We start from the raw sequence: 24,494 nt of genomic DNA, 5'->3' as shown, positions 1-24,494 counted from the left end.
TGAGACAAAAAATACTAAATCAAATGAAGTGATTTATTTGGAACTGTTATGGTTACCAGGTGTTACTGATAAACTACAATTGTAAGTGTGTCCCATTCTAGAGCTGAAGAAAAAAAGCAGTTTTCAATGCGATGGCAATATACCAGTATAAATAAGTTGATTATTGCAGAGCTGTATAAATTATTCTGTATTTGTGATTCACTCAGTGACTAGATTGAATGGGATCACCTGAAATTTATATACTAAAAATTTAATCTGTCTTGTGTAGAAAAGAACATCCCTGCTGAAAGTTCAAGTACCTCAATCTTAAAAAATGCCAGAATTAAGGTTTTCTGTGCATGTGCAACCTTACTGCTGAGCAAGGCCTTTATGAATACATTCTTTGAGGTATTTTGCTTATTTGTTATTGTTCCAAATTTATGCTTACTCAATGAGAAGCTCTTTAATATATGTTATTAATATCATGGTGAGATGCTATACAATATTTTCTCTAATTGGCCTTCCTTGAAGACAGAATACTAACTCACATGATCTTGATTATTCAACAATGATAAATGTATTTACTTAATACTGCAACTCTAGAGGTGTAAGAGATAGTAACTTGTTTTTACAGAGGAGAAACTGAGGCACAGAATGATTTTAGGTTTAAAACCTTTATCAGTCTTGGATGCCTAATTCAAGCTGTCTGGAGCTCGATTTTTATCAGAACACTTACTAGTAGCAATTTTCAGGTTGAAGGTATAGCTTTGGCTGACTTCAGTTTCCTTGGTGAGTGATCAGCTTTGACCCCAGAGCAGAGTCTCAAGTCAAGCATTTAGTAAGAAACTTATAATTAGTAGACACCTGAGAAAATAATTTAAAAGCTTTTCTGCTTAGGTGATGAGAGATGAGTGAGTCTCTGTGACAGAGGCAGGGATAAAATATAATTCAATGGGACAGATTTCACCTGTCTTACTCAGAAGACCATCTTGTTTTCTATTTCAGTTTACACCTCCCAGTGTCAGTGACAAATTAAACCAAAGTGTTATGGACAGCTGCTTCTTTCACTGCAAATCAGTGACTTGTTCCCAGAGACAATTCATACTGTGTATGAGAGAGGTAGAAATCTGTATAGCATGTGGTGATATAATTAAGACTATTACAATATATTCAAGCAGGGGTGCAAAATTAAGGTGACAGATACCACTTTAATCCTCACATTTCTTAATTTTATCTTGATTAATTTTACAGCAGCTACTTTAAAAATATCCAGTTATGCATAATTTTCAAGGTCCTAAAACACAAGACAGAGAGCTACGAAAAGGCAATTAGGCCCTATAGCAACACATAACTATCAGCAGAGTTGCTGTTCTTAAATCAGTAACTTATACTTCTGGCATTTAAGCTAAAAGGAACTGATAAAACTGACAGTCATTCCCTGTGTGGACTGGCACTAAAGTGGTATTAAAACTTTTATTTGGCCAGGGGGTTTCACACATATTTTCTAATATCAGAGAAACTCTACCTTGAAAATTTGATTCTCTGACAGGGTACCTAGTCTGGTTTGATATATGTTATTAACTTTGAATTTTTTAGCTTACTGGTCTTAGAAATAGTTTAATATTTCTCTCTGTTTTCTTTTGTCTTACTCCTAGGTGCTGATTGTTTGAGGCAGAGATGGTCTTTGTCTTGTGTATATGGTACTTAACACAATGGGATTCCGGTGATGGTGCATCCTGGTGTATGGTTGAAATTCTGGTACATGCTATTGCAATACAGATAAACACATTTATCCACCCTTCATTCTGAAAATTAGGCCTGGTCATCTACCAATGAAGTGTGTTGGAGCCTGAGATCTAGCACTGCGTAATGTAGTATACATTCAGTTTTCAGTGATCATGGTTCATCCAGTTCCAGCTCATCCACTGGTTGCATTTACTCATGGTTTGGCCTTTTTTCTCCGTCACATCTGATACAAATAACAGTAAAATGTAATTGTCTTTTTATAACCGAAGAAATTGATTTATTTTTACCAACATCTCACTTGAAATTGTTCAGGTTTTCTGCAATAATTTATGAACAGGCCAGGAGGAGAGAGGGGATTTCAGTTAGAAAAAAATTCTTCAGAAAAATAAGTGACTAGAAACATACTCTATAGTGGGAAAATCATGATCAGTCTGTTTCTCAGAGCACCTGAAAACTCTCACCTTCAGCTGACCTTGTTATTACATATAAAATATTTTAAGTGAGTTATTCTTTAGATACCTCAAGATATCTGATTTTAATCGTCTGAATATTTTTGAACAATGACTAACTTTAAAACTACACCCTTCTTCTGAAAATCATCAGTTATTTTTTTGTTGGCACATGCAAAGAATAGCCTATAGTATTAATATCAAGTTTCAAGATATAATTCCTCTCTGAACTAATATTCCAGAGACAGAAAGGCAGCCCAAAAATTGTTTACACACTGATTCCTCAACTTCAGGATCATTAGATGCCAAACAGTATCTGCTATATATCCATGGTATCCTTGTAACCAAACTGGTGAAGTATAGACTGGATAGGTAGACTGTTGGGTAGATGGATCCAGAGGGGGCCTTGTCAGGCTGGGGAAATGGACTGATAGGGGCCTCCTGGAGTTCAACAAAGGCAAATGTGGAGATCTGGGCGAGAGGCTGGGTCCTGACTGGTAAGAGAAGAGTCCAGGTGAACACAAGTTGAACATGAATGAGCAGTGTGAACCTGCAGGAAAACAGCCAACCATGTCCCAGGCTGTATTAGCAAAAGTGTAGTCAGCAGGTTGTGAGAAGTGATTATGATGATTCCCCTCTGTCTGGCATTTGTGCAGGACTACTGCATCCAGTTTGGGGCTTCCCCTGTACAAGAAAGACATGGACACACTAGAGAAAACTCAATGGAGGGCAATTGGAATGTTGAGTGGGCTGGAGCACACAGTGTACGAGCTGAGGCTGAGTACACTAGGCTTGTTCTGTTTTGAGAAGAGAAAGCTGGGGAGATTGGGGATATTTTCACTGCTGCCTTCAGCTACTTAATGAGCAAGTATAAGGAGGTTGGAGCCAGACTCTTCTTGCAGTTGAACTGTGAAGGGATGAGAGGTAAAGGGCACAAACAACAATATAGAAAATTCCAATTAGACATTAGGATTTATTTTTCTGCAATAAGGGTATTCAAATCCTGGAGCAGGTGGCCTAAAGAGGTTGTGGTATCTTCATCAGTGGAGGTGTTCATAATTCAGCTAAACAACCTGCTCTGAGTTCACCCAGCTTTGAGCACGGTGTTGGACCAGATGACCTCCAGAGGTCTTTTACAAATTATATAAATCTATAATTCCGAGACAATCTCTTTTCCTGGGAAAGACAAACTTTTAAATTAAGACTCATCAACACTTTTTTGCTTAAATCCAGTGATGTTCATCTGTGGGTAGTGACAGTTACAATATAGTGAACATGCTTGTCTATCCATGATAAAGCTTTCCGTGATCAAAGTGAGGAGTATTCACACACTGAGCACTTCCTAGTGCAAAGCAATTTACTGACACCATGTGTCACAGTCACTTTTTTTCTGGGATAGCACACCTTCGAATCACAGTTACAGTGCTTTTTAAAAAGTGAGTAAAGTCCTCCAGTCCCAGGCAGCTGCTTTGTGTCACCAATGGTGGAATGGGATTCTTTGGTTCATATTTTCCAATCATATAAGTCAGTACAGTCCCAGTGCTGGGACTGCTTTGACTGATGGTAAAGGACTCCTGTGCAGAGTCAAGCTGTTAAACGGGCTACTCAGTTGCCATCTTAACCGTTCATCCAAGTTGTGTATGGGAAATCACCACAACTGCTATTTATGCCAATTGGCACCCAATAATTTCCAGTGAACCAGCAGCAACTTTCCCTCAGTGAACAACTGAAATTTCTTTACCATGGTAAAAATTCCTGGATGGTATTAATAGTTATATTCTCCTGAAGATGTTAATTCAGTCTTTTCTCTCCAAGTATAGTTTGCAACGCCTAGTTTTCCTCATGCATCAGAAAGAGAGAGGGCTACAGATGAGTGGTGTTGACAGTACTCTAATGTGTTAGTCCCTCCACATATAAATTAAATATTCTATATCATAGAATATGGCCAGGATGCAATCATAAATGCTTTACTCCTCCTCTGCAGTAGGAATTGCATGCACTTCTTTGCAGAGTACAATCTGTTAAAATCCCATATCATGGCCTCTTTTCAAGAAGTCATCTTGGAGCCCCAGGACCCTGAACACCCATTGTACATTCTCTAATTTCTTTCTGTTTTGGGGAGGGAATGTTAGCACTATGGACATGGTGGCAGATGAACTCTGTAAGCCTCAATCTTATGTGGTCAGACTTAAGTTCTCAGGGCAGACAAACATTGCCAGTTTCTGTGGTTGGGCTCCAAAGGTGAAATAAAGAAAGCCATCAGTTTCTGTTCATACTGACTGATTGGCTACTGGCTTTTGATTAGTTCTGATTAAGGCTTTCTAATGCAGACCATATTTGGCCACAATAAGCAGAACAAAACAGAGTCTGCAAAATTGAAATTTTCAGCTTAAGTTTCAATTCTGCTGCAATGTTTTGCTCTCCAATTGGGAAAACAAGCTCAATATTTCATTTCAGACTGAATCTATCTGAATGGAAACATGACGGTTTGTTGAATTGGGCTGAATGGTTTAAATTCAGGTCAGATTGTCTGAGTTGATGCGGCAGGTCCAGGAAGCTGAAATTGTGGGGGAAGTAATCATATGTCTTGATTGTCTTAGGAAGAAGTGAAATTGAAATAAGTAAGGCTGATCATGTACCTTATCTACTGATGTCTTTAGGTCCAGTTTAGAATCACAGATATTTAAATGCATAAATTTTGAACGATGCCTGTGTTTCTGTGCATGTATATATGTATAAGTGTATGCACTACCAGAGAAATTTTACATTAAATATACTTTTATATATATACACATGTATATATTTGTTACATTTATATTTATATATATGTAATAAAATGTATTTTTTCTTTCCTCTGGGAGAGTTCTGTTTAATATCTTTATCAATATCCAGTTCTGTTTAGTATCTTTATCAATGATCTGGATGAGGGGATTGAGTGCACGCTCAGTAAGTTTGCTGATGACCCCAAGCAGGCCTCAAGTTGCACCAGGGGAGGTTTGGATTGGATAATATTAAAATTTTATTCACTGAAGGAGCTGTCAAGCATTGGAATGAACTGCTGAGGGAAGTCCCCAAGTCCCCCTTGCTGAAGGTATTTAAAAGATGTGTAGATGTGGTGCTTAGGGACATGGTTTAGTTGTGGACTTGGAAGTGCTAGGTTAACTGTTGGACTGGATGACCTTAAAGGTCCTTTCCAACCTAAACAGTTGCATGATTCTATGATTCTAAAGCATGGCTGGAGCCCAGAGGAGGGTAAAAGGTTGTCTACAAACTAAAAATGTCTTTCTCTTTCCACATGTTTTATCCTGGTATGTAGTGGTTTTATTTCAACACATGTCTAGGCTTTGTCTGAACAGTTCATGTGTGTATGACTATTATTGACAGACCTGTGCCAGAGGTCAGCACTAGGAGAATTAATACTGAAACTTAAACATATAAATGAATGAGTTAACATTCATATGTCTTTGTGCAGAAGAGCCACAAGATGGCAGGAGCACCACATGCCAGTTCTTTTCACGTGATTTCCATTCTATTTTTACCACTTTTCTTGTATTGCATTGCAATTTACATAGTTTTGATGGTTTTAAAAACCAATTCAGTCCAACACTAAGTCACTTTAAAGGTTTTAGGTCTCTTATTATGTATGCCAGAATCCAGAGTAAACGCAATAGCAACATTAACAGCTAAAGTGTTGTACTAGTGGAACAATGAACCACTTTTAACATTCAATGCCATAATAATTTCCTTATTTAGAAAATAAATTGTAGCTTCATCATATTCTCAACTGTTTAGGAAATTTTTTTCTTCCTTGATCAAGTTCACAATGTTAAAAAAGTACTAATGAACTGGTAAAACTCTCCCAATCTATTCCTCACATTAGAATTCTGAAAAAAACTTAAAATGCAAACAGCTACTTAACCAAGTTAATGAGAGAGTACTATAATTTTTGTGCTACAGAAGGAATGTATGCCAGGTGCAGTGCTATCAGGGTCTCACCTAGAGGTAATGCAGATACAGATTGTTGTCTGCAACTTGACACATGTAAACAATTTTGGAATGTTTCAGCAAAGCAAAATGAGTTTAAAAAAACCCCACACTTAAAAATATGAAAAAGCTATTTATGAAGCACCTCTGGCACATCTGTGCTTTGAAGAAGGGTTGAAGCTTGGAAGAAGGTCCCTTGGGATCAACAATTTTTACCATCAGTAGGAAATGGGCTCAAATTTGACCATATGATTAGCCTAGATGATTATCAATTTACAAGCACTTTGCAGAATTCTGTAAAGAGTTTGGCATTTTAATTATTTGGTGAGTCTTCTTGCCTAAGCCTGCTCTAACTACTTCACAGATTTTGCCTATGTATGTGGATACGTACAACATCCCACAGAGTAATTCGTGCACAAGCCCTCCTGGGCTCCATGGACTGAGCAGACCTTTCTCTGCGGTTGTGGATGCTCCCTGTCTTTCTACTCTGTTCACTGTGTGAGACTGAGGTGCCATGGGAGGGAGAGCATGTGTCCAGTATGTCAGCAGAGACTGCATTAAAAGGTTACTTAGGTGATGATGAGAACAATGAAAACGGAAGTGGTGGGAAACCATGCTCACGTGAAAGAGCAGGGAACATGACAGGGTGTTTTGTGTTAGAAGAATTAGCAAGAAGACAAATTTTAGAGGGGCATACAGAAAAGAAGGTATTATACTGCTTAATAAAGCAATGGCAAAAATGCACAAGAGACATTTGCAAGGGTGGACTGATAGAGCCAAGGTAGGAAGTGTCATTGCAAGTAGCATCCTAGAAGTCTGTGGGACCTCACTGCTTATGCGTGTCAGAGCCCATCTGCCTTGGATACTAAGGTTACCAGTCTCAATTGCAGTTTTCAGGACAGATTTTTTAGGACGTTTTTCTTCTCAGTGGATGAAAGTAATTTTATATGCACAAATATGGTACCTAATTGCAGCTCATGAATGTGAGAGGCACATCGGCAGCATAGCCCCAGCAGTTGCTACTGAAGCCGATGGACTGAAAGAAATATCCTTGCCCTCTCCTTCCTCTTCAGTGCTGATAGGAGGCAGTAGGACCACGGAAGACATGGACTGTGGGAGCCTGGTGTATCTCCCCTGCAGTACTGTGTTGTGCAGCACATTGGAGAAATGGATATTCCTTACATAGCCCCTATTCAATACTCTTTGGAGCAATGGTTTTGCTCAGGCATTAAGCAGCAAGATAAAGCCAGGGTGATTCCCCCTCCATGGTATGTGTAGGCTGGGTCTGCATCTAAGGCCTGTCCCTTTTCATTTTAAGATCCTGTTTTCAGTTTCTTAGAAGATTTCACAGCTTAAAATGTTCTCGGTGAAAACGTCCATACTGGGTGTCAGTTTTTAGTTCTATAAGAGATACAGCTATGTGGTTAGCTCATTTCCCAGAATTTAAATAAGGGCAAAGTACATGTGCCCTTTAAAAAGATCTTAAATGTTTCATTGAGAAGAACCAGCACTTCCATGCTTGGAAGCAAAACTCTTGTGGGACTTGTTTTTAAATCAAGGGGTTGTCTTTTGTTTGGAAAAACAAGCCTGCGATCAAGTAAATTATTCATAACTGAGAAAATCTCAAAGTACACATGCTGGTCCATGTACGTATAGGAAGACCTGGTAAGCAAGGCTGACTACAGCTACTCCCACTTAATGATTGTACAGGCTGGTGGTTTCCACTGCTGGCTTGGGAAGGAGGTAGCTCCTTTCTAGAAGTGGAATGACACTGAAAGATCTGTAAATCTTGAATCCAAAATATCTCCTCCCTTGTCTTTTCCCCTGCTCCCTTCACCCACTTGTCTGCCCCTCAATCCCTCTGCTTTCTGTTTCTCTTTTGGGAGGGTTAGCAAAGTTCAATTTGTTTATATTTCTGAGAAGCTATGAACTAGCTCAGACTAGTTCTTCCAGATTGCAAATCAGGTGATTGCTTTAACACAAAGCATCTGAGGAAGCTATATCAAGCAGGGATCTGAGAGATTTTAAAGTGCTAGGATAATCAGCATACACCTCCAGATAGCACCAATTGCCATGGCAAACACTGAAGGATGCCAATTTGACAGAAAATCTTAATTTTGACATTTATAAACTTTTAGATGCCTCATACTGTAGCCTTTTTTTGAGTTTTGCTGCATCTAAGACACGTGTGCATGTACACACAATACTTGTGTGCTTGACTACTAATATCTATTTATCTAGCTATCCAGTTATCTCTTGGCATGAATAAAATCTATTCTAATATGAATCCACAGCTTTGTATTTCTTTATAAAGTGGAAAATGTAAGTGGTAATTTTACCAGCAGAGAAAATCTATTTGAAGGTTTTCTCTTGATGGCAGTTGCTTCCCGAATTTTTATCATTTTGAATACAATGTGGGATGCTAAAGTACACACCTACCCGGTGGAATCATAATCCATTTTAGCTGTTCAAACAACATCATGCTATGAAAGGACTTTTGATTTCAGAGCCTTTTCACTGTATGGTACTGGACTTTTATTTACTGCAGCAATATATTTCGTGTTTCATTCCAGACCATTTTATACCTACTGTCTATTATAATTACTTATTATTTACTGTAAGTATTGCATATAATTATCTAAAATTTGTATTGTTACCTTGATTTAGCACATTTTAGAGCCAATACACAGATAACTGCAAAAGAAAAAGCAAAAATTGACCTCCTCCCTTCTGTCCCCATCTCAATCCCTGATCCTCTCCTAGTGTTTCAAAAGCAAAACCAATTTGGAAATTGGGGGATTGACCTTTTCACCTTTCTTAAATGAAGGCTCCTGTTTGTGAAACCTGTTGCACGATTTAGCTCTTTATTGAACTCCCAGCACTATTTATACAATACAGCATAATGTGGCTGCTACAGGCATCAGCAATTGTGTTTTTCTGTGTAGGTGGCCTAGAAGGAATCCAATTAGAAACAAGAATATCTGTGAACATTTGTTATTTTACTAAGCATTTGGAGGAAGAAAGAGATAGCATATACTTTTACTGCCTGCAGTGTAGTTATAATCCCAAAATGCATACAAAAACTATATAGCATTAACTGTAGAATGGAATTATTTCCATCACTGAAGAGGATAATGTACCAGGCATTATTCTGTAGGTCCTCCCTTATGCATGCTTTATCGTGTCATGCTTTGATAAGACTTCAGAACAGCAATGTATCTTTTTTGTGTGTGAAGAATTTAAAATTATTTGAGTTTAGTTTTTTGAAAGATTACAATCTTTTCCTGACATTTGACAGAATGTGGAAAAGTAAATACTAAACTACAGAATAACAGCTCCTCTCAACACATCCTTAATCCTTATGACACTGTGTCTAGACTCATGGGAGTTTGTGCTAAATACAAGATTTTTTTCTATCACCGTTCCTTATGAAACCAGATGAAAATACTTGTGAAAATACTAAGATAGCCAGTGAGACAAAATTCAGCCATTTTATGGAACTTGAAAAAGGCAATGCCAACCGTGGTGTCTTATTATGGAGGAAATTTCTGGAAAAACGTAGACCCACATTAACGTGCCACACCTAGTGACAACCTTCCCACAGCATCTCCTTTTTCCTGAAAATTCTTCTTTCCACATAAAGTCTGAAAGGATTGCGCTCTGCCAGTCTAGCCTGAGGATCCCCAGTGTTTTACCCTGGAAAAGAGGCTGGCAACTGTGGATTTACAACTGCTTGGCTATGAAACAGCCAAAATGCCATCACACTTACCACTGAATAAGCACTGTTTACGTTGAAGAGACAAACTATTTCGGGTAACAGTAGGCAGTAACAGTAGTTCACAGTAGTGACAGTTAATTTTTAAAATAATGTCTAAAATATATTTTATTTTTCCAAGAAAAAAAGATGGTTGGTTATTTGCACTTAAGAGTTTGTTCATGTTATAAAAGAGTACTGATAAGTAAGAGAATATACAATTTTATCTGTGCCTGACCTTTGAAAAAAAATCAGACCGTGTTTATAAGGTAAATAAAATGAGATCTGTATAAAGGATCTTCACAGTTGCAAGTGAATATTAGACACAGACTAATTTATTTTACACTTGCTACCTAACTTGGAAAATATTTTTCATGAAACAAATGCAAATTGTTCATGAGAAGAATAAGACTGCAAGAAGCTGCTTTTTGTCTCGGTTTTCCATTAAGTAAACCTATGACTTTTCAGTAAAAATGCTCTTTCTAGGTATTAATGAAAATACCTCTTTCATTGTTTGCATAATTTTCCAATAAATATCAGGGTAACTGATAAGAAATAATTTTGTCCTTTATCTTGTATTGAAAAAAACAGAAATTAGGTTTCAATGATGAGTAGCATTCAATTATGATAATGATGTAAAGTAATTATCTAATAAAAGTTGTTGACATAAATTATTACATGTATTGACATATATTTTTCAGTTAGAGCATATTACTAAGGGACAAAATCTTACAATTAATGTTAAACCCTGTGTTTTCCTTATTAGGAAAGTATAAGACATATGGTATAAGATCCACAAAGCATATCTGAAAAAAAAAAAGTAATATTTAGTTTTGTTCGCTCAGATTCAGTATGGAAATGTATGGTATTGCACAAAGATTTTTTTTTCAACAGGAAAATGATTTGACTGCATTACTTAAGAGTACAGCTGGACCAAAATATTAACTTCTTCGCCAGTTAAGATTTTCTCATAGCTTCCATCCATCGCACAAAACCCTGTGTGTCAAATTAAAATGAAAATTCATAATCCTAAAAGCTTCCATAACCTAACCCCCCTTGGTAGTACCATTAATGAAGTTGTGATTCATTTGAAATCTAATGTCCTGATGCAAATATTTTTTATATTTTAAACATTAGCTCAGAGTAATCATTCAGACTGCATGTACGTGGACATTCTCAAGAAAGCCATAAGGCCACTTCCCTCTTAGAGTGGCCAGAGTGTCCCATGGAAATTCATACTGCACCCCAAAAAGGGGATGGTGTGGGCAGTCAGAAATGTGACTGTGAGAGTGCTCTCAGTGTATCTGTAGCAGGACAGAGCTGATACAGCCCTCGAGTTCAACAAAAGAAATTGAGAGGTGGAGACCCAAAGTGCAGTAGGAATTGCTAATTATCACCTAATTTACCTACTCTTGTACATAATACTACAAAGACCTAATAATTTAGGATGTTCTAGGGCATGAAGTGCTTGAACAGCATAACTTTCCTTTTTTCCAATGATTACAAATTTAGAAACTATTACAAGACCATAAACCTGCTGTTAGTCTGGGGCTGAACTTTGCTGAACTCAAAGTACTGGAATGATTTTCACTGGTATGAGGGAGCAGATTCCATATTTAAGAAGGCAGCTTTATGATTGCCAGATTTTTTTCCCAGAACAACCATTTTACCTCTCCACTGAACAAATGCCACTGTTCAAAGTATGTGTAACCTGGAGTTTTCTGCTACAGTCACCCTGAACCATGGAAAAAAAAACAATTCTCATATTAAAAATCTTGGACTCCAATTACCCAAGGCCTGAAAAGAAAGTAAAGGTAGGACAGGAACCAGATTTTTCAGGTTGGAAGATGAAAAATGGGATTCCTTCAAGAGGTGACCCATAGTTATAGATTGGGAGCTCCAATTTTTTGTTAGTAAATAAATCCAAAACTCCTTTTTCTCTGTTTCCTGCAGGATTTTGGACGGAAGGAGAAAATTGCAGGGTATTCCCTCTTCTTTGTGACTCTTTCTTTATGTGCTCATCTCATTCTCTGGCCTGTGCCAGAGATGTTTTCCCTTGTGCCTCTAATGTAGAGCTCTCAATTTTCTGTGTAAATGCTGCTTTGCCCTAAATCCTTTTAGAATATGCCTCCCTTTCTGTCCATGGTTTTCCTGAAGAACAGCTGATTAACACCCACGTCGTTCTTCGCCATCCACAAATGGTGGTTCACATAATTTTATAAAGAAGCTGCAAAACTACCTGTACACCTGTTGATTCTTTTTTTTATATCTTGAAATAGCTGAATGATGACCCTTCATAACATTGCAGGATTTAGTTACTGTTTGCTGCTTACCTTTGTCATCAGTATTGTGGTTTCATGATATATCCAACTTGAACTGGATTTCTGTGTAAGTTAATACTCATCTAGTCCTGGATGTGATCTGGCTTTGCTTAATTATCTCTTTATTAACCTACTACTAACTTGCTGCTCTATAAGGACAGCAATGTTCTCTTAAAATTCACCTCTATGTAGGTATTTGTCTCTATCAAACTTAAATATTGTAATTAAAGCAGAGAACAGTTGTCACTTCTGTCGCTCAGAAAGCACAGAGAGTCCCAGAATCTTGTTGCTTAATAGCTGTTTCCACACACTTGCCTATTTACTATGGCGTATATTAGTCTATTAGTAGAGCTAAAATTAATTCTGCAGAAAACTGTTCATGTCCCTGTTCAGAGTGAAGTAAGAGAAAACCACCCGTGCTTGTAGACTGATTTTGCCCCTGCAAAAATGCCATTTACCAGTAAGAAAATCCTCTAACTGTTCTAACAGGCATTGTTCATACTGAGTTAGGCTGTCAGACAATAAAAGTTCTGTGCTGTATGGCACAGTGTTTTATTACATTATAAATTCTCGATGCAGTGACATCAATATTCATCTTCTCTAGTACAATACAGAAGTCATTGCAATTATGAACAAAGAATTCCACAAGTGACTGTTGTACTGGATTGTGTATAAAAAAAATCAATATTAACAATTTAAATGAAAAATGTTAAATGAAAAGGATAGTTGCTAATGCAATATAATAAAATCTTTCAAAATGTGCCACTGTTTTTTTTTTTCTTCTTATTTCTGCTCACAGGGGAACAAGGCAATGACATTAAACAGAAAATGTTACCTCAAGAGTCTCATATGCCACTCTTATTTTAGATGCTTGTTTTCAGGCTCCTGTGGATTTTGACTGAATTAGTTGCTTGGAAATATCAGTTACCTGCTTCTTGCTTGAAACCCAGGTGTTCTTTCTAAAGAACATTTATTTTTACAGGACTGCTGTATACAGCACTTTGACAGTACCTAGTCTCCTGTAATGAGAAATAAAACCTGAAGATTAGCAAAACATAACTTACTCTAAAATAGAATGTTAAATGTATTCCTTATTACAATTAGTTGTACATAGCAACTGTAAAAGGGAAAGAACAAACGTCATAACCTGTCTAGGTCTTCCAAGGTCACAGGCAAATGTGCCATTTTATCTTTGCCTTGGACTGACTCCTTTAAATGAGTTTATATGGGTTGTAAAAAAAGGCAGAGAAAAGGAAAGTTGGGGTAAATTACGCGAATCTATAAAAAAGCAAGAGTGACAAAGAAAACCAGTAAGTCATAGTTACTCTATGGGCTTGAGGCAATGGGTAGGCTGATTCACTCTCTGAAAAGCCGTAAAGTCCATTTGTTGCTGATTTTTATGTTGGACTCTTTTAAGGCCAGGGTACATTATCCTGAATATCTCTTGCTCAGTAATCTTTTCTCTTCTAATGACCTTTAAGATCAGGGGCTTCTGGCTAGGCAGTTCTGAAAAAGCAATGGAAATTTCCAAGCTGCTTTGTTTCTGTTTATGGTAGAAGAATCTTTAGGATGAAGAGACCGCTGAGATGTTAATCTCCAAAGTAAGCAATGCATAGCTTGGACATGATATGACCAAAGGCTGTAGATAGCACAGAAAAAGAAAACTAGCCATTTTTTAACGACGATACGCATTCCTCCAAAGTGAATGCATAGTGTAAATCTGTGTGTGTAAATCTATGTGTGCATATATGTATATTTCAAAAGAACAGTAAAATATTATGACTTGTAACTTTCTGTCCCTTAAACAAAACTTTTTACGATAATCTCTGGAGAAAATATCTAAAGTAAGAAGATAATTTATGGCCACACAATGTCAAAACCAAACCAAACAACAACCCACTGTCCCATTATGCTACTATGGAGCTGGGCACAAGAGTATCTATTACTAATTTAAGGTAAAAGCTATCAAACAGATATGATTATTATCATTACATCAAGTATTTTACATAAAATTTAAATTCAGAATACATTTGTAAGGCATTGAGGTGTATAGGCAAGAAATTCAAGCAACTTCAGCACTTCCCTGTAAATTTTCAAGTCCTTGGGGGTAATTTAGCACCTTCTCTGAAAATCACCTCTTTTGCCATTGTCTGGCTACTGTTACACAGTTATGGAAATAAGTATATCATCTTTTAGACATGTTTCTCCAAAGCTGCAGGTCTGGGAGTCTGATTGCTGATTGCTACAGACCGAACATTATTTACTTTCATCTAGCAAAGACTCTGAAGTTTTTGCACTGTTTTCCTTTCCCTTATTCTTGTGGAAATCTTCACTAGGTCAGCAAGGTGAGATGGTTCGCAGCACTAAGATTAGCTAAGAAACCGTATTCTATTAAATTTGCAAGACTTGCACAGTCCTCAAAGAGCTTCATGTAACCCACTGATAAATGTGTGCTATCGTGCCAGTTGCACAGAAGATTCACGTCTTCTCATGTGTGTTTCAGGACCAGCTTGTGAGCTTTTATCTTTTTAGCCCTGGAGCTCCTATGTCTGTTAGCTAAGAAATGGGCCATTGTATAGGGTGCTTCACTGTAATTCTGCTGATATTGTCTTTGGAAGAAGCTCAGGGCCTCTTAACATTTTTGTTTAGGTGGCTCTTGGATGAGCATATCAGCTCTTCAGTAGTGACGTTCACATTCTTCATACCTCCTGCCCTAATCAGTTACTCTTGGGAAAATAATTCACATTAGTAACTTCTTCACTGGTTTCCTGAAGTAGTAGAGGAGAGGAAGAGACGGCAGGGTTTCTGTGCTTTTCTGTAGATGAACTGAATTCCTGTGAGATGATAGGTTCATGCTAGACATGCCCCTGAGTACATTAGGCACCGATGAGCGTGTAAGATGCTCAACACCGATCATGACATTTCTAGAGAATCCTCATTCTTGAATCTGATCCCCAATTTTTAGTTCCTTAATCACAGGCTCAATCTGTGATAAACAGTTATTCGTGCAAATAGAGTACTTAAAGGTAGTTAGGATTAATTGAAGGTGAGGAGAGACAACAAAACCAGTATCATGATTAGTGCAAGGAAGTAAAATTATTTCTAACTGAATCCAAACAAAGTTGAAAGCATCTTATTTAGACACTTGGCTGTGCAGAACTAGTTTCTCACCTTGAATTAGAGGGTAAAGTGTCCATGCGCAAGATTCTCTTGGTTTAGTCCATGGTTTTAAAAGGATATTAAACTTTTGGGTACCTTTGAGGTATCTGATTTTTGGAGTAACCTGTTATATTCTCTATAGTCTAGGAAAGGACTGATGGTTATGTGCAGAAAGTGGTAATTCCTGTGGTTTTTATGAGTGTTTATATAGTCCTCATCAAGCTTGTTTAACATCATGGGAAACCAGTTTTACATTAACCACCTCTAAGATGAGCTCCAGCAACATTTGCTCCTTTCCCCTTCTGTGAACAGATATCACTGAGTTTCTTGCAATCCATGAATAGAAGTTTATTTTGTTTTTTATTTGAACTGATTTGTCAACTCTTCACTTAGGAAATGTTTGAAATTGTCAGACAGTTTGAATAAAATATTAAATTAAATTGATTGTTATTGCGTTCTTTAAAAAAAATTCTCCTTTTGAACCATTTTAAGTGGTTTAGCAAATTAGATCAGACAATGAATTGCCTTTTGTCACAACCTAAAGGGTTACCCAGTCTGCTGGTGTACAGAGATCATGACCCTGCATTCATAGGATTCCATAATACACAAGGACATGGAGGTTTCATCTTCTAAATTTCTCTACTTTATTACGGATTACCACAAATACCACAAGGATCACCACTAGCAAGTAAAGTATCACAACAATCCCCACTAGCAAGTATATCTATAAATTGTGCCGGGGCAGGTTTAGGTTAGACATTAGGAAAAATTTTTTCAATGAAAGGGTTGTCAGGCACTGGAATGGGCTGCCCAGGGAAGTGGCCGAGTCCCCATCCCTGTAGGTATTTAAACAATGGATAGACGAGGTGCCTAGGGCCATGGTTTAGTGGTGGGATGGCAGTGTTAGGTTAATGGTTGGACTTGATGATCTTAAAGGTTTTTTCCAAACTGAAGCATAAGAGGTTTCAGTTGAATATGAGGAAAAATTTCTTTACTTTGAGGGTGACAGAGCACTGGAACAGGCTGCCCAGGGGGGTTGTGGAGTCTCCCTCTCTGGAGATATTCAAAACCCACCTGGACAATGTCCTGTGCAACCTGGTCTGGGTGAACTTGCTTTAGCAAGGGGGTTGAACTGGATGATCTCCCGAGGTCCCTTCCAACCCCTGCCATTCTGTGAGTCTGTGAAAATGTAAATTTCAGTCTATGCTCTCTTCCCAAGGTTAGCTTTGCTTGCAGTTTCTCTGTAAGGTTTCTTTGATAATACAGTTTAACAAACTGTGAAGATACATGTACCCTGCATACTCACAGTTGCGGTGACGATACCAGTATTGTTAAGGATATTAATACTAGTGCATATATCATTCCAAGATTTTTTCCACCATTTCATAGTGAAGACTGTAATAAGTGATTGTACGAGAGCTTGAGATATCATTCTGAAATGTGTGCATGTGTGTGTGTTCAACCTCATTTAGGGGAAGTAAGAGATGTAAGGAACTTTTCCATGGGGGTACTAAATCGGATGAACTGTTTTGATATACCTGTGGTGCACTCATTCAGGGTTTGAGGTTTTAACTGCAGTCTTCAGAGAACAGAGTGAGCTCACCTGTAGGTTTCTTTTTAGCTAAATCAGGATGTGAAGATATTGAACATAGATATTTGGAATGTCAATGAGTCTGAAGAAAAGGTTCAGGGGCAATGAGTAGGTGTTTGTTCCCTATTCCCCTACTTGTTTAGGGATAGTGTCCTTTGGGTCTGAGGCTGTGGGGGCCAGGAGGAAGAAAGAAAGGGGAGCAACGGAAAGAGTGGGAAGCTGAATATCGTGGCATTAAGCCCAGCTGGGAGTTGTGCAGACTGGAGGCAGATTTGAGTGGGCAATCCGGGGACTGTCTGTTATTTCAACAGCTACAAAAATCTAGCAAAGTCCTGGAATAAAGAGTGGCAAAAAGGTCTTCCATAAACACAAGCCCACCCGTGGGTAAGACATGATACTGCTTGATTTCTTATGAGTGCTGTTCAAGACTAACGCTGCACAAAATGCTGGTAGCTCCAAAACTGGGAAGATGGGGCCTGCCTCTGTTTCAAGGTATTATCTCTTTCTTAATGGCAGTCTGGTACCAGATTTGGCAGAATAGATACATTCTGTTGTACCCCTGGTACCTAGTCCCTGTCACTGAAGACACGCAGGACTTAGACATGTGTAATATTTGTGTTAATAAAAGCATTGTTTGCCTTTTAAAAGGCCAAACCTTTGATTTAACTGAGCTACTCAAACTGACCTATATTATCCTCTTCCCCTGTTGCATTTGCGTGATAGACATTATAAACATCTTAATTTAATGAGAATATTACGCTAATTGAAGCTGGTACCTTGGAGTGCTGAAGCAGCAGATGTACACTTGCTAACAACGAAAACACAGAATCTCTGGCAAACAAAATATAATCCATCATAAACAACATAAGAGCCTAAAGAAAGACAATAATTTAAATGGAATGGAGTATGCTTCCCTGATGTGTCACTTTCAATCACACACTGACTCATTTAGAACATGAATTTCCCTCAGGGCTTGTGCAATTTGTAAGACTTGCTGACTATTCATGCCTGATAGTGTCCATTCTCTCTTCTCTTTACAGGATATTTAAGTGGAAAGTGTTCATTAATGTTAATAGAAAAGCTTCGGATTAATTCTGTTAAAACAGTATTCAGAAAAAGTATGTTGTTGGTTTTGAGACAGAGTATCTGCACATAAGCTGTCTCCCACTAGCCCAACTCAGCAAGAAAGCTGTGTATTTACAAAAACATGTGCTTCTTTCAACTGAAAAATGTATTTGATCTGAAAGTGAGTTTCCAGGAGAGAAACTAAAAATTCAGCATTTTTGCGCGGGGAAATTCTGACATGCTTGAAAATGCTTACATTGTGCTTCAGGACAGCACAGCATCTGGTATCTGCTCTGCGAGCAAAGAGTTGAAGAAAGTTTTGATTTTGAAAATCTTCGTCTTCTGATTTTCCTGAGGAAAAGTCATAAATACATCTATGGCTCTAAAGATTGCCTTGCTTACTCCTGTAGGAGAAAGAGGTGGGAAGTTCTGAAACCCTGGCTCTGGCTGGATTTCCCACTCCTACTGGGATGTTAGGAATATAATGGAGCAGAGCTGTAGATACTGAAATGTCCTGGTCTGGGCTGCTTGGGGCCTGAGATCTTTAGCTGTTGATCTAAGAAGCTTTGATTCACATGTAATCTAGCAGGAGAGATAGCAGAGACATTTCAAAATCTTGCCATATTTTCTATAAATGTTTGTGGATACCAATAGTTTACAAAACCCCATTTCCTTAGATCAAGTTTTCTTTTTTTTTGTCAGAATCTCTCATGGTGGGTCTAAGCACTAGGCTTATGAAAATGTTTTGCCAAGGCCTAAAATGGCAGCCTCTAATCGTGCGTTTCTATGACCTGGTCTACACATAGCATTACATCTACACAAACATGGTGTTTCCAGACAAGTGTTTCCCTGCTGTAGGCAGTCAATAGCTCAACACAAGAGCTCAGGTGAATCAAGGCAGCTCTTCTGGGCTCTGTGTCACTGACACAGGGCTCTTTTTGCAGGGGTAAGTGCTGAGTTTGGATTTATTTTTAACATGCCTGCAGGAATGTGAGGGATATGAACCTCCTCTGTTTCCCACTTTAATGGTCCATTTGGAGTTGTGCAAAATGGTCTTAAACTACCACATACGTGGAAAATTCTCATTTGGATGTATTTTGGGTCCAAGTTACACCGCAATAACTGGTTAGATAACGCTGTCACACTGCTGTGATCTGAGGAATTAAATAAGATGCCTGTACGCAGCTACGCACTAAAGCCTCTTCCAATCTTCCTCCAGCTTCCCAGCCCTATACTTTTGCCTCCTTGTCCTGAGGGCATTGCGGAATCAATCACGCCACCTGTGTACCCAATAACTCCATCTGTATACATCAAGGTGCAGGAGAGTGGAAAACCAAGCTACTATGGCGCAATTTATCTTCGCCTCTCATTCCCTCGTATTTGTTCTCATATATATAGTAAAGCCAACACAGTATCTGGGATAAATGCATCTCTTTTAGCTTTCCCATGGCTGATTATTTTCCCTTGCACCGATATATTAGTCGCCTCAGGTTCCTGAAAAAGCCTACTTTGTCCTTTGAGAGTAGTTACAATTACATGTTGTCTAACTTAAGTATCATTCTGCAATTTGAGACAAAGGCCCAGTGGACTAAACATTAAGATTTACTAGTGTGACATAAAACCCCCAGTATCTTATGGTTGGAGATGTCCAGCAGAATGAATGAAAGCCTTTGTTCTTGGCTCTGATTCTGCATAATCTACACAAGGCAAACTCCTGAACTTGAAGGGGGTACTGTTAGGTCAACAGTGATAAATAGTGGTGATGTTTGGAAAATACTTAGTGCTAATTAAAACTGAAGTACTATGATTAGTTTATTTGCTTATTTCTGGAAGCTTTTGTGGTTTAGTTATTGATTTTATACATACAGAGATGGTTTAGACAAGGACATTGTATCAGAGGTTTTATGTTCTCTGAGACCTTCCACTGAACCATGCAATAATATATAGCACAATCAGAGTGAGGGAACTGAAATAATAGTATCTTAAAAGGCCTTTTTTTCAGTTGTCTTGGAAATTTATTGGTTTCAAGACAATTTTTAAGGAATGATGTTAGTTCTTCTTTCTCAAAAAGAGAAGAAATAGTCTTAGCAAAATATTTACTGTCAGTGTAATTTCTTTTCTCTTTTTGCATAGTTTGTGAATAATTTCTCTGCTGCTAGTTGTAACAATTCCACTTTATTGGACTGCGGTGTGAGTACTAAAAAACATAACAAAACCAGCTAGGTTTTAAGTTGGACAATTATATGACAATTTTATTGATTCAATTGTACTGAAAAGTAATTTTTGACCTGTTCTGCTTCTCTTGTGAAAGAAGCTTCCTTCTGTTTTTTTTTACCTTCAGGATATGGTTTGTCTGAAATCAAAATGAAGAAAGTAATGTCTCCTTAGAAAGTAAAATACCAAAGACATGTCTGAAATACCTACACAGAGTGTTCAGCAAGTTTTAATAAGCACTGAGGAGTCCATTTAGTCTGGAGAAATGATCATGGCACCTTTTTTTTTAATGGGATAAGGTAATTCTTCTCAGGCTCCCAGAAATATCTGTTCCCATGTGACAAGAGTTTAAGAAATGTGATCACTATCATAGTAATTCTAAATGACACTAAAATGTCACCTTCTAGATGCACTTGTGCTAGGTCGATGATGGTTCTCTTTACTTGTTATCAACAAGTGACTTAGGCATCTCACCATTTAGTGAGACACCTGGACAATCTCTGCAACACATGGAAAAGAGCAAAACACTTCACAACAAAACCCTAACTAGTACGCTAAGCAAAGAGCCAAAAAAAGTCCAGCGGCTCACCTGCCCCAGACACACAGATAAATAGGATCGCTCATAAATCCCACCCTACAGGTGACTTACTTAAGACTTCAGTCCAAGATGAAGCTGGTGTATCAAACTCTCTTGAAACTCTGGAGCCCTTTCTCTTTTTTCTGTCTCCCATGACAGTGAGCACTTTTGTTCACTTTCTGTCTTTCAAAGTGTGCCTGATGGTGCTGTTACCAACTACCCATGCAGGATCATGGCTTGATGAATAGAGTAAATGCAGAATGTGAGAAAATACTTTTCAGTTCCTCTCTGCCTAGGAGGAATTAAAATTCAGATGCCTGCCTAGAAGTGCAGTTATAGCAATAAACTTCTATCCTTTTTATTGGCGTTGTGCCTCAGTACAGGAAATAAAGATTTCTTGGACCACAAGGAGAGGAAAAGAGTAAGTGTAATTTTTGCAGTGTTCTTCCTCCCGGAGCAACCTTAACTCTAATGTTGTGTTTTGATGAGTCTGGTCTGCAGGGCTTTAGATATGATGGGTGAGATGTGTCTTTGTACAAAACAGCCTGTTGACCACTGATGAATGTGTTTTCCTGGCTAATGGGAATCTTCAAAGAGCAGCTGAACGTCATTCACCTGCACAAATGCTCTGACCATTAAACACTTGGATGACCGTTGCCATTATGAAATAAAATGGTAAGTAGCAAGTGTATCTTCTAGAGTACCTGAGTCTGTTGGGGTGCATAAGGCATTTTTAGGAACCATAAGCTGCGGAGTGCCTGGCTTTTAGATCCCAGTCAGGGGTAAGCTTTGTGCTAAGCTGCTCAAGAGTAGTACAACAGAGGCTCTTCTACAGATGCATGGACACTGCACTTTCAGGTCCACAGGGAAGTGTTAATGTGCATTGAATTAAGTAGCTTCTGTGGAAGGTAATAATTGAATAGTGAGGATTTTCAGGATTGAGACTCTTACATAGTTAAACTCTGCCAAGAATTTCTCTTTTCAAGATGCATACTTTTTTTGTTCTAGCCCTTGATTTTTCTAATCCAACTTTCTAATCCAGTGTTACTAGAGGCAAGAGTGCTTTGAATTATTATATTTGCACAGAATATATTCTTACGCACTGTTACATTTTCTGGGAACTAGAGTTCCCACTTCTATGTGATGAAGAATCTGTAATTCATTACCCTTTGCAAGTAAATTTCTATTGTTTTAGTATTAGTTCTGCCCTGTTGTCATGTCTTTGTTGGTGAATTTACTAATTTCCAGTTTTATTAACCTGTTGTGAGGTGATTGGTTATACACTTGTTAATCTGAATAGTATCTTCGAAGTTTGCCTGAGAAAAAGAGAAGTTTAATTTACTTTTGTGTTTTTTTGTTATATTTGCTTTGATTTTGGCAACTAAGGTTTTTTGCGGGGAAGGACCTCTTTTTCTGTATCTGTGGGAGGGAAGCTATGTTGAGTGGCTCTTGGTTCTGACACAGTTAATTATGACTCTATTATTATGTTAAGTTCTCCCAAGTTTTACTTGCTGCTAGATGTCTTGTTACTTTACACTTATTTGATCAGCGCATAATGTGCTCAGGACTTACAGGTGTGTATAAATTTATTGTCTCCAAAATTAGATCTACTGATAGTAAGAAGAATTTTTGCTATTCTAGATCATTCATTGTGATTTAGTTATCTGATCAACTTTCTGCTGATTCCTTTTGTGTTAAGAATTCCATGTGTGTGCAGTATAAAACTATTTATCATAATTTTCTTAATCAAAATGTTACTTTATTCTTTAACATACATGTAAAAGATATCGTCCACAATTTTTGATTTGTAATAATGAATATAATTAATTGTGATGTATAAAATCAAAGTTTTTATTCCAGGCAGAATGTTCCGCATCTCTTTAAATTTGTTTATGCTTTTATTACACACGTGGCTTCTACCTATTATGGTGACATCTTTTTTCTTTTTGGTGTGTTGTCTGTCATAACACAATGAAGTACATCTTTTCACAATTACAGATGTTTTTGGAAGGTAGTACTCAATATTTGTGCATTATGTGGTGATTGATTTACTTCTGTGGGTGTTTCTTGTGGATATTGATAAAATATTTTAGACAGACTCCTTTGAGGATATGGGCTGTTTCATTTGCTGACTTTAACTTGTCATTAGTTCTTTTCAGTTTGGTCAACAAGCATATTTAATCTTTTTTCACCATTGTATTGGGTTTTCATGGCAAGGCTTTGGTAGCAGGGATCACCGGGTGATCTCTGTGAGAAAAGAGCAGGGGCTGCCCTGTGCCAGACAAAACGAGTTCTGCTGGCTCCAACAGACCCACCACAGGGCATGGCTGAGCTCCTCAGCCAAGCTGGTGGCACCCCTGTGAAACCACTTAAGAAAGGGCAGAAAACAACAGACAGGCAGAGAAAAAGGGAACAAAAATATTGAAAACCAACATAAGGAACACCAAGGTTGGAGGAGGAGGAAGTGGACATGATCTGTGGTGGAGCAGACACCCCTTGCCCCTGAAGGCACTGTGGAGAATCCATGCTGGGACAGGTAATTCCTCAAAGGCACTGCAACCATGGATGAGTCTGTGCTGGAGCAGGTACACCCCCAAAGGCACTCTAGAGAACCCACAAGGTAGGTGAGAAAAAGAGTGAGAAAGAAGGAGCAGCACTCAGAAACCTTTACCTCCTGACCACAACCCTCTGTGCTGCTCTTTGCCTCACTGAAGGGACTGCATGTAATTTGTGGCAATAACAAGGGGAGCATGGAGGTGTTTGGAATGAAGCTGAACCTGGAAAAAGGGGACAAAAGATGTTTTCCCCAAGTGTGACATAAAAGACTGTAGGCTGGGAAATTTCAGAAACAAAGGTTTCTTTTTTTGAGTTTGCTAGATACTTACAAGACTGATTTATCATATTCCAAGTCTAAAAACCTCTTCAATTTTCAGTTGCTCGGGTTTTGGTATCCTCTAAGTTGTAATTTAATAGATGTTGTTTTTCTCCTACCATGTACAGAAATCTTCAAGCAAAAAATAAAAAAAAAAGAAGCCAACAACAATGAAGAAAATACTTGATACTTTTAAGAGGAAAAAACCTCAAACATCTTAACATCCCTGCCTAAACCTTTATCAGGATTTTATTACATAAGCTACTGAAACAAAGAGTAATGTAAATATTTCCCAAATAGCTTGTTTCACATCTCTTCCAATTTTTATCATCTATTATTCTGCTTAAGTAGATTGCATGCTATCCCTTCAGTCTTCCTGGATGATGTCATTCATCCTTTAAGCAAAAATAGTGTCTAAGTTTCCTATTGTTGCTGTACTGTTTGTTCAGTGCCTAGATTGGCCCTAGCATGGAATCACTGAGACTGTGCCTGTTTTCGCTAGGGTGGTTTTGTACCTGGGCTACTCTATTGTGTTTCTCAGCCTTACTCATGTGCGTCTGTGTGTCATTGCCTCTGGCAGCGCAGCCATGCCCTGTTGGCAAGAAGAGACCATTTGGTGAAGAGTTGGAGGAGTTACCTCCAGTTTGCTCCCTTAATGATGCTTGGCACACAACAAGCAGCATCTGTAGGATGTTTATATCGTATAACATTATAAGACTACTAGGAAGTCCACAATTCTGTAACCATTTGTCTAAAGACCTGTCAATGTCTCACTCGTAGTGA

Source organism: Egretta garzetta, unplaced genomic scaffold (assembly GCF_000687185.1).
Source record: "Egretta garzetta isolate BGI_Z169 unplaced genomic scaffold, ASM68718v1 scaffold45, whole genome shotgun sequence".
NCBI lineage: Eukaryota > Metazoa > Chordata > Aves > Pelecaniformes > Ardeidae > Egretta > Egretta garzetta.
Note: the sequence above shows the minus strand (reverse complement) of the source record.